This window comes from Zophobas morio, unplaced genomic scaffold (genome assembly GCF_036711695.1).
Source record: "Zophobas morio isolate AGI-343-1 ecotype UQ-CSIRO unplaced genomic scaffold, CSIRO_AGI_Zmor_V1 ptg000014l, whole genome shotgun sequence".
Taxonomy (NCBI): domain Eukaryota; kingdom Metazoa; phylum Arthropoda; class Insecta; order Coleoptera; family Tenebrionidae; genus Zophobas; species Zophobas morio.
Genome location: NW_026972119.1, coordinates 25,148,426 through 25,160,662, shown reverse-complemented (window position 1 = coordinate 25,160,662; position 12,237 = coordinate 25,148,426). Strand labels below are relative to the sequence as shown.

General features: G+C 24.7%; 1 protein-coding gene across 2 annotated transcripts in view; it reads right to left on the bottom strand.

Moving 5' to 3' along the window:
* LOC135128706 (uncharacterized) overlaps positions 1-12,237 on the bottom strand; it is a 309,373-nt gene that overhangs the window by 259,526 nt on the left and 37,610 nt on the right. The window lies entirely within an intron of this gene.

Here is a 12,237-nt window from a genome sequence, read left to right as displayed (position 1 = left end):
TATAAATGCTTTAATATATATCTGAATTATACGTGCTTAAGCTGAGTGCATATTTTATCTGTTTGAGCACATGTATGCATATATGTAAATATGAAAAAAATCGAAACCATCTGATATTGGCAAGTAAAGAAGGAGAGAATCATTTGACAACATATTTTTAATTAGCCAAAGTTAAAACAACTTTCATAAATTAACAAACACCCCCGCAGCTTTTTTTGACTTGAATTTTTCAATTCTTCCATTTTTTTTTTGTTTCTTGAGTTCTTCGATTTGCTATTTTTCGACTTTTCAAGCATACATTTTTTGGATTTGAAATATTCCGTCAAGGTCTTTTATCTTTTTAGTTTTTCGATTTTTCAGTGTTCCGATTTAGTTTTTTTCCGATTTCAGATTTTTCAATTTTTCCGTTTTTAATTTTATGCTTTTAATTTTTCAGTTTTTCGATATTTAATTTTTCAATTTTTCAATCTTTTAATGTTACAGTTTTTCAACCTTGTAATTTTGAAAATTCTAGAAGTATAATTTTTCGATTTGACATTTTTTGGCTTTTGCAATTTTTCGACCGATCAATTTTTCTCGATTTAGAAGTTTCTAGATTTTTTTCGAATCAAAAACATTAAAAAGTTGCAAAATTGAAAAATTAAAAATGAAAAACAAATATCTATAAAATGAAACCTTCGAAAAATGTAAAAATCGGAAATTAAGAACTTGAAAAATTGAAGAAACAAAGGTGATCCAAAAACGGAAAGATTAAAAATTTGAAAATTGAAAAAGCTCAAAATCGAAGTTTTGCATGCTTCAGTTTTTTCATTTTGCAAATTTTCGATTTTTCAATTTCTTGATTAATCGATTGTTCGATTTCTTCATTTTTCGACTTTTCGACTATTAGATTTTTCGATTTTTTGATTTTCTCATTTTTCGATTTCCCGACTTTTCGATGTTTCAATTTCTCGATTTTGCAATTGTTCAATTTTTAGACTTTTCAATTTTTGGATTTGAAATATTCAGTCTGGGTCTTTTATTTTTATTATTTTTTCAATTTGTTTTTCAAATTTTCGATTTGTAATTTTTCGTTTCCGTTTTCATTTTCTTTGTTTTCACAAGTTTTCGATTTTTCAGTTTTTTTTTTGTTTTTTCCAATTTCAGTTTTTTCAAATTTTTTTTGTTTCTTCAATTTTATGACCAGAATCTCTTTGAATTTTCATTTTTCAATGTTTCGATCTTTTAATGTTACAGTTTTTCAACCTTGTAATTTTGAAAATTCTAGAAGTATAATTTTTCGATTTGACATTTTTTGGCTTTTGCAATTTTTCGACTGATCAATTTTTCTCGATTTAGAAGTTTCTAGATTTTTTTCGAATCAAAAAAATTAAAAGTTGCAAAATTGAAAAATTACAAATGAAAAAACAAATACCTATAAAATGAAACCTTCGAAAAATGTAAAAATCGGAAATTAAGAACTTAAAAAATTGAAGAAACAAAGGTGATCCAAAAACGGAAAGATTAAAAACTTGAAAAGTGAAAAAGCCCAAAATCGAAGTCTTGCATGTATCAATTTTTACATTTTGCAAATTTTCGATTTGCAATTTCACGAATTTTTATTTTTTCAATTTCTTGATTAATCGATTGTTCGATTTCTTCATTTTTTGGCTTTTCGGCTATTAGATTATTCGATTTTTTTATTTTCCCATTTCTCGATTTCCCGACTTTTCGATGTTTCAATTTCTCGATTTTGCAATTGTCCAATTTTAAGATTTTTCAATTTTTGGATTTGAAATATTCAGTCTGGGTCTTTTATTTTTTGATTTTTTCAATTTGTTTTTCAAATTTTCGATTTGTAAGTTTTCGTTTCCGTTTTTATTTTCTTTGTTTTTACAAGTTTTCCATTTTTCAGTGTTTTTTCGTTTTTTCCAATTTAAGTTTTTTCAATTTTTTTTGTTCTTCAATTTTATGACCAGAATCTCTTTGAATTTTCATTTTTCAATTTTTCGATCTTTTAATGTTACAGTTTTTCAACGTTATAATTTTGAAAACTCTGGGAGTATAATTTTTCGATTTGACATTTTTGGGTTTTCCAATTTTTCGATTCGATTCGTTTTTTCTTCTTTCCAATTCTTCGACTAATAAATTTTTCTCGATTTAGAAGTTTATAGATTTTTTTCGAATCAAAAAGATTAAAAAGTTGCAAAATTGAAAAATTAAAAATGAAAAAACAAATATCTATAAAATGAAACCTTTGAAAAATGTAAAAATCGGAAATTGAGAACTTGAAAAATTGAAGAAACAAAGGTGATTCAAAAACGGAAAGATTAAAAACTTGCCAACTGAAAAAGCTCAAAATCCAAGTTTTGCATGTTTCAATTTTTACATTTTCCAAATTTTCGATTTGCAATTTAACGAATTTTTGATTTTTCAATTTCTTGATTAATCGATTGTTCGATTTCTTCATTTTTCGACTTTTCAACTATTAGATTTTTCGATTTTTTGATTTTCCCATTTCCTGATTTCCCGACTTTTCGATGTTTCAATTTCTCGATTTTGCAATTGTTCAATTTTTAGACTTTTCAATTTTTGGATTTGAAATATTCAGTCTGGGTCTTTTATTTTTATTATTTTTTCAATTTGTTTTTCAAATTTTCGATTTGTAATTTTTCGTTTCCGTTTCCATTTTCTTTGTTTTTACAAGTTTTCGATTTTTCGGTGTTTTTTTTTGTTTTTTCCAATTTAAGTTTTCTCAATTTTTTTTGTTCATCAATTTTATGACCAGAATCTCTTTGAATTTTCATTTTTCAATTTTTCGATATTTAGTGTTACAGTTTTTCAACGTTATAATTTTGAAAATTCTGGGAGTATAATTTTTCGATTTGACATTTTTGGGTTTTCCAATTTTTCGATTCGATTCGCTTTTTCTTGTTTCCAATTTTTCGACTGATAAATTTTTCTCGATTTAGAAGTTTCTAGATTTTTTCGAATCAAAAAAATTAAAAAGTTGCAAAATTGAAAAATTAAACATGAGAAACAAATATCTATAAAATGAAACCTTCGAAAAATGTAAAAATCGGAAATTAAGAACTTGAAAAATTGAAGAAACAAAGGTGATTCAAAAACGGAATGATTAAAAACTTGAAAACTGAAAAAGCCCAAAAATCGAAGTTTTGCATGTTTCAATTTTTACATTTTGCAAATTTTCGATTTGCAATTTCACGAATTTTTGTTTTTTCAATTTCTTGATTAATCGATTGTTCGATTTCTTCATTTTTTGACTTTTCGACTTTTAGATTTTTCGATTTTTTTATTTTCCCATTTCTCGATTTCCCGACTTTTCGATGTTTCAATTTCTCGATTTTGCAATTGTCCAATTTTTAGATTTTTCAATTTTTGGATTTGAAATATTCAGTCTGGGTCTTTTATTTTTGTTATTTTTTCAATTTGTTTTTCAAATTTTCGATTTGTAATTTTTCGTTTCCGTTTTTATTTTCTTTGTTTTTACAAGTTTTCCATTTTTCAGTGTTTTTTTTTGTTTTTTCCAATTTAAGTTTTTTCAATTTTTTTTGTTCTTCAATTTTATGACCAGAATCTCTTTGAATTTTCATTTTTCAATTTTTCGATCTTTCAATGTTACAGTTTTTCAACGTTATAATTTTGAAAACTCTGGGAGTATAATTTTTCGATTTGACATTTTTGGGTTTTCCAATTTTTCGATTCGATTCGTTTTTTCTTCTTTCCAATTCTTCGACTGATAAATTTTTCTCGATTTAGAAGTTTATAGATTTTTTTCGAATCAAAAAGATTAAAAAGTTGCAAAATTGAAAAATTAAAAATGAAAAAACAAATATCTATAAAATGAAACCTTTGAAAAATGTAAAAATCGGAAATTGAGAACTTGAAAAATTGAAGAAACAAAGGTGATTCAAAAACGGAAAGATTAAAAACTTGCCAACTGAAAAAGCTCAAAATCCAAGTTTTGCATGTTTCAATTTTTACATTTTCCAAATTTTCGATTTGCAATTTAACGAATTTTTGATTTTTCAATTTCTTGATTAATCGATTGTTCGATTTCTTCATTTTTCGACTTTTCAACTATTAGATTTTTCGATTTTTTGATTTTCCCATTTCCTGATTTCCCGACTTTTCGATGTTTCAATTTCTCGATTTTGCAATTGTTCAATTTTTAGACTTTTCAATTTTTGGATTTGAAATATTCAGTCTGGGTCTTTTATTTTTATTATTTTTTCAATTTGTTTTTCAAATTTTCGATTTGTAATTTTTCGTTTCCGTTTTCATTTTCTTTGTTTTCACAAGTTTTCGATTTTTCAGTTTTTTTTTTGTTTTTTCCAATTTCAGTTTTTTCAAATTTTTTTTGTTTCTTCAATTTTATGACCAGAATCTCTTTGAATTTTCATTTTTCAATGTTTCGATCTTTTAATGTTACAGTTTTTCAACCTTATAATTTTGAAAACTCTAGGAGTATAATTTTTCGATTTGACATTTTTGGCTTTTCCAATTTTTCGACTGATCAATTTTTCTCGATTTAGAAGTTTCTAGATTTTTTTCGAATCAAAAATATTAAAAAGTTGCAAACTTGAAAAATTAAAAATGAAAAAACAAATACATATCTATAAAATGAAACCTTTGAAAAATGTAAAAATCGGAAATTAAGAACTTGAAAAATTGAAGAAACAAAGGTGATTCAAAAACGGAAAGATTAAAAACTTGAAAACTGAAAAAGCCGAAAATCGAAGTTTTGTATGTCTCAATTTTTACAATTTGCAAATTTTCGATTTGCAATTTCACGAATTTTTGTTTTTTCAATTTCTTGATTAATCGATTGTTCGATTTCTTCATTTTTCGACTTTTCAACTATTAGATTTTTCGATTTTTTGATTTTCCCATTTCCTGATTTCCCGACTTTTCGATGTTTCAATTTCTCGACTTTTCAGTTCTTCAATTTTTCCGTTATTCGATTTTTTTTATTTTCTATTTTTCGACTTTTTAATTTCTCGATGTTGCAATTGTTCAATTTTTAGATTTTTCAATTTTTGGATTTGAAATATTCAGTCTGGGTTTTTTATTTTTGTTATTTTTTCAATTTGTTTATCAAATTTTCGATTTGTAATTTTTCGTTTCCGTTTTTATTTTATTTGTTTTTACAAGTTTTTGATTTTTCAGTGTTTTTTTTTTTGTTTTTTCCAATTTCAGTTTTTTCAAATTTTTTTTGTTTCTTCAATTTTATGACCAGAATCTCTTTGAATTTTCATTTTTCAATTTTTCAATCTTTTAATGTTACAGTTTTTCAACCTTGTAATTTTGAAAATTCTGGGAGTATAATTTTTCGTTTTGACATTTTTGGGTTTTCCAATTTTTCGATTCGATTCGTTTTTTCTTCTTTCCAGTTTTTCGACTGATAAATTTTTCTCGATTTAGAAGTTTCTGGATTTTTTAGAATCAAAAAAATTGAAAAGTTGCAAAATTGAAAAATTAAAAATGAGAAACAAATATCTATAAAATGAAACCTTTGAAAAATGTAAAAATCGGAAATTGAGAACTTGAAAAATTGAAGAAACAAAGGTGATTCAAAAACGGAAAGATTAAAAACTTGACAACTGAAAAAGCTCAAAATCCAAGTTTTGCATGTTTCAATTTTTACATTTTCCAAATTTTCGATTTGCAATTTAACGAATTTTTGATTTTTCAATTTCTTGATTAATCGATTGTTCGATTTCTTCATTTTTCGACTTTTCGACTATTAGATTTTTCGATTTTTTTATTTTCCCATTTCTCGATTTCCCGACTTTTCGATGTTTCAATTTCTCGATTTTGCAATTGTTCAATTTTTGGATTTGAAATATTCAGTCTGGGTCTTTTATTTTTATTATTTTTTCAATTTGTTTTTCAAATTTTCGATTTGTAATTTTTCGTTTCCGTTTTTATTTTCTTTGTTTTTACAAGTTTTCGATTTTTCAGTGTTTTTTTGGTTTTTTCCAATTTAAGTTTTTTCAAATTTTTTTGTTCATCAATTTTATGACCAGAATCTCTTTGAATTTTCATTTTTCAATTTTTCGATCTTTTAATGTTACAGTTTTTCAACGTTATAATTTTGAAAATTCTGGGAGTATAATTTTTCGATTTGACATTTTTGGGTTTTCCAATTTTTCGATTCGATTCGTTTTTTCTTCTTTCCAATTTTTCGATTCATAAATTTTTCTCGACTTAGAAGTTTCTAAATTTTTTCGAATCAAAAATATTAAAAAGTTGCAAAATTGAAACATTAAAAATGAAAAAACAAATACCCTAGGAAATTAAGAACTTGAAAAATTGAAGAAACAAAGGTGATTCAAAAACGGAATGATTAAAAACTTGAAAACTGAAAAAGCCCAAAATCGAAGTTTTACATGTTTCAATTTTTACATTTTGCAAATTTTCGATTTGCAATTTCACGAATTTTTGTTTTTTCAATTTCTTGATTAATCGATTTTTCGACTTTTCGACTATTAGATTTTTCGATTTTTTTATTTTCCTATTTCTCGATTTCCCGACATTTCGATGTTTCAATTTCTCGACTTTTCATTTTTTCAATTATTCCGTTTTTCGATTTTTTTAATTTTCCATTTATCAACTTTTTAATTTCTCGATTTTGCAATTGTTCGATTTTTTAGTTTTTCAATTTTTCAGTTTTTTAATTCTCAATTTTCAATTTTTTGATTACTCAATTATTCAATTACTTAATTTTTCGATACTTCAGATTCGGAATTTTTCAGTATTCATTTCCTTAATTTTCGACTCCTCGACTTTCCAATTTATCGACAATTTGATTTTTTAATTTTTTAAATTTTGTATATTTGGACTTTTTTGTTTTCAGATTTTTTAATTTTTCAGTTCTTCGAATTTCTAAAGAATCTAAATTTGTTAATATGTCGATTTCTCGATCTTTCAATTTTTCGATTTTTCATAATTTCGGCTTTTTTAATTTTGCATTTTTTGATTTCCAAATTTCTTGTTTTTTCATGTTTAAGTTCGTTTTTTCGTTTTTCTTTTTAATTTTTTAGATTATACGATTTTTTAGACTTTATTGAGATTTTGAAATTTTTCGATTTAAAATTTCTCAAGTTTTCAATTCTTAATTTTTCAATTTTTCGTAACTTCAAATTTTCGACTAGCAATTTCTCGTTTCGGTTTTTTATTTTCTTTATTTTTGCAATAATTCAATTTTTCAGAGTTTCGATTTTATAACTTTTTGGGTTTATCACTTTCAACTTTTATTCTTCAATTTTTCGATCTGCAATTTTTACAGTTTTTTCACATGTTTCCAATTATTTCTAAAGAATCTAAATTTTTTAATATTTCGATTTCTCGATCTTTTTTTTCTATTTTGGGTTTTTGAAATTTTTAATTTTTTGATTCTTCTATTTTTCGATTTTTCATTATTTCAGTTTATTAAATTTTGGATTTTTTGATTTCCGAATTTCTTGTTTTTTCATGTTAAAGTTCGTCTTTCCTTTTTTTTTATTTTTTCGACTTCATTTAGATTTTGGAATTTTTCGATTTAAAAATTTCTCGAGTTTTTAATTCTTAATTTTACAATTTTTCATCACTTCAAATTTCCGATTAGCAATTTCTCGTTTCGGTTTTTTATTTTCTTTATTTCTACATTTTTCCGATTTTTCAGATGTTTTCAATTTTTTTTCTTCAATTTTTCGATTTGCAATTTTTTCAGTTTTTTTTTACATGCAACACTTCGAGTTTCCATTTCAAAATTTTTCGGTTTCTCGATTTCCAATTTGTGAATATTTCAGTTTTTCGATTTACAATTTCACGAGTTTTCAGTTTTTAATTTTTCAACTTCTCAGTTTTTCAATGTTTTGGTTTTATAAGGTTTCTTCTTCCAATGTGAAAATTTTGTATTTTAGAATCTTCAGTTTTTCGACTCGCAATTTTTCGTTTCGGTTTATTATTTTATTAATTTTTTTTGGATTTTCAATGTTCTGATTTTATAATTTTTCTTTTTTCAATTTCAAATTTTTCAATTTTTGGATTTTCAATTTTTCGGTTCTCAATTTTTTGATTTCTTAATTTCTCCCTTTTTCAATTTTAGTTTTTTCAGTTGTCGATTTTCAATTTTTCGAGTCGCAATTTTTCGTTTCGGTTTATTATTTTATTCATTTTTTTTGGATTTTCACTGTTCTGATTTTATAATCTTTCTTTTTTCAATTTGAAATTTTTCAATTTTTGGATTTTTCAATTTTTCGGTTCTCAATTTTTTGATTTCTTAATTTCTCCCTTTTTCAATTTTAGATTTTTCAGTTGTCCATTTACAATTTTTCGTTTCTTAAATTTTCGATTTGCAATGTTTCTGTTTTTCATTTTTTTTGTTTCTTCAATTTTACGCACATGCAATTATTCGAGTTTTCATTTTTAAATTTTGCAATTTTTCGATTTGCAATTTCACAAGTTTTCGATTTTTCATTTTTCAATTTTTTTCCGTTTTTTAATTTTTTAATTTTTTCAATTTTTCGTTCATTTAATGTTCTAATTTTATAACTTTTCTTTTTCAATGTGGAATTTTTCAATTTTTCGATTTTTCAACTTTTAGTTTTCTTAATTTTTCGTTTTTTCTATCTCAGATTTTTCAGTTTCTAAATTTTTCAGTTTTTCTTTTCTTTACTTTTTGAATTTGCAATTTTCCGTTTCGGTGTTTTATTCTTTTCATTTTTAAATTTTTCGGTTTTCAATGTTTTGATTTTATGTTTCTATTTTACAATGTAAAATTTTCAATTTTTGCATTTTTCAATTTTTCGTTTCTGGTTTTCATTTTAAATCTATAGTAATTATAATTTAAAAAAAAATTCACATTCAATTTTATTAATCTAAAATTTTTCGATTCTCCAATTTTTTAATTCTTTAAATTCTCGATTTGCAATGTATCGTTTAGGTGATTTATTTTCTTTTTTTTTATTTTTTCGTTTCTTCCAATTTTTGGATTTACAATTTTTCAATGTTTTTTGTTCCTTCAATTTTACAACATCAAAAAATGTTCAGTCTTTTGATTTTCCAACTATCGAATGTTTCATTTTTAGAACTTTTTTTATTTTTTCAATTTTTCGTTTCCTAAATTTTTCGATAACATACAATTTTTTGTTCTATTTTTTATTTTCTATGTTTTTTCAATTTTTCAATATCTAATTTTATTATTTTTTTATTTCAATACGAAATATTTCACTTTTTGGATATTTTAGTTTTTCGTTTTGCAGTAGGTATTTCGGTTTTCAATTTTTCGATTTTTCTGTTCGATTCGTATTTTCTTCTTTCCAATTTTTCGATTAATTAATTTTTTCGATTTTTAAGTTTTTCAATGTTTCGATTTTTCAGTTTTAGGATTTTGCAATTTTTGGTTTTTTCAGTTTTTAGGTCTTTCAATTTTTTCCGATTTTATAGGTTTTGATTTTTGTTTCGATTTTTCAACTTTTCGAAAAAACGAAAAAGTATAAAATGAAAATATTCAAAAATCTAAAAATAAAATTGGAAATCAAGCACATAAAAAATTGAAGAAACGAAAAGTTCAAAAATGGAAAAAGCACAAAATTGAAAAAACAAAATATTATAAAATCGAAAAATTGAAAATGTGAATAATTCGGAAAATCGGATGATTGAGAAATCGAAAATTTGGAGAAATGAAAAATTTAAAAATTGGAATACGGAGGAACTGAAAAATTTAAGATTGAAAATTTGAAAAACTGAATGAACGAAAAATTATAAAACCGAAGAAAACAGTCACAAATAAAATTGCAAAGCGGAAAATTGGAAAATCGAGAAAGTCTGAAATAGCTAGGATTGAAAATTGAAAAATAAAAAAAATTGACAGAAATATTGAAAAATAAAGGAAATGAAAAAATTAATAATTATGATATTAAAAAAAATTAGAAAATGAAAAATAATAATCAAGAACATGAAGAATTCGGAAACTGAAAAATTCAAAAATGAAAAATTGCATTATCTAAAAATTGCAAAAATGAAAAATTGCAAATTGAAAAATTGAAGAAACGAAAAACTGAAAATTTGGAAGGTGAGAATTTGAAATATTGAAAAAAATTAATTTGAAAAAATGAAAAATCTAAAAATTGCAAATTGGATTGGAAAACGGAGGAACTGAAAAATTTAAGATTGAAAATTTGAAACACTAAATAAATAAAAAATTATAAAACCGACGAAAACATTCAAAAATTTCAAAAAATTGTTAAAAAACGAAGAAAACGGAAAAACGAAAAATTATAATATCAAAAAAAAACTTGAAAAATCGGGAAAATGGGAAATAAAAATTGAGACTTGAAAAACTCATCAGGGAAACAATCAAAAATAGAAAAATTAAAAATTGTAATATCAAAAAATTGGAAAATTGGAAAATTGCAAACCGAAAAATTGACGAAACAAAAAATCGTAAAATCGAAATTTGAAAATGAAAAAATTAGAAAGTTAGAAATCCAAAAATTGCAAAATTTCGAAAATTGGAAAAATGAAGAACTCTGAAAAAGCCAAAATTGAAAATTTGAAAAACAAAAAAAATGAAAGAAACTTGGAAAAAATAAATTAAATGAAAAACGAAAAATTAAAAACTACAAAACTGAAAAAGCGAAAAAAGAAAAATTGTATCATCAAAAATCTGAAACGTGAAAAAATTATAAAAATTATTGTTGAAAAAATTAAACATGAAACCAAAACATTGAAAACTGGAAAAACGAAAAATTGTGGTATCAAAAATTAGTCCAAAGTAAATAAATCCAGATTTTTTCGAAAAATTGTAAGAATTGATTTAGCGATTTTTGGGTGGGTTTTAACAAACTTTTGTGATGACGTCATCAATATTTTTGCAAAGACACGTAGATCAATTTGGATAGTTGCAATGTAATACTAATAATAACAGTACCGTATTCCCAAATTTTCGGGAAAATGGAGTAAATCGTTCTTAATTTAACAAATATTGCTTCAATTTTTTTGCGTCACCCTATTCAAATCTAAAGAAAATGAGTTAAAAATTCTTATATAAATAATACTAAAAACAGCAAGCAGCACTATGTAGTTTGTGTATGCCTATCCACAAGATCAATATTTCTTAAAATTAAAATGAAAACTTTATTTTAATCTGATAAATTTCTGTATACAACTTTTAGTCACGCGAAAATTCTCACTATTTTATCACGACACATCACACGGTAAAACCCAATATTTATATTAAAATATTATCAGGAGTGTCTCAAGGGTCACACATTGATCTCATGTTATTTTCTCTTTGTATTAACGATGTGAAAGACAAGCTTAACAGTTTCGTGTTTATAAAAATAGAACAAATCCTACAAAATAAATAGATTATGTTTATTTATTAGTAAATTGATTTCAGTTGATATTAAAATGTGAATTAAATCAATATGATTTAAATGAAGTTATTATATGTAAATCAGTTCACGTTAAAAAGTAATTATGGTGCGTACAATCAATATTGTCGACGACGCATCATTGCATCCGTACGACAAATTTTAATTTAAATAATACACCTTTACATACAGTATGTTAAAAAATGGATTCTGGTCAATCTCAGAAAGAACTTAAAAAACACTCACTTTAAAAAAAACACTAAAACTGATCGAAACTTACACACGATAAAGTCACGAAAAATAGCGTGACCATGATTTTATGACCATTTTCGTCCAGAGAAAAGTAAAATGGGGCGAAATCAACAAGGCTCCAGTCTGAGTCACTTTCTTTTCATCCGATCTGTCGATGACCTATCGCTCCTTTCTCGTTACTTCCGTGGGTGCACGTGCTTACCACATAAAACCGTAATAGTCGCAGACGATTTTATAACCTTTCTCGCCCACTCTAAACGAAACCATACCCACTACAATTACCATAATTCGTACGCTTTTACTCCAAGTCCAACCCGACAATCCAGGTTTAATCACTGCGCGTAAAGATAACGATATTAGCAAAATTCATCGGAAGTGGGTTTAACAGATTTATTAATGTACCAACAACCCATTCACGATTACGATAAAGCTTGCTTATTGTTAGAGATTACGATCCGATGTAGTGCATTTGGGTTGTTATTTTTAATTACAGAGTGCTAAAATGATACACAGAACTAACTAGCAGGAGTTAGAATCCTGTTAGACGGATGTGAATATTCCTTACAATGCCCAACGAAAAGGAAACCATTATGCTTATCTGAATGCACATTAATTGCTCAAA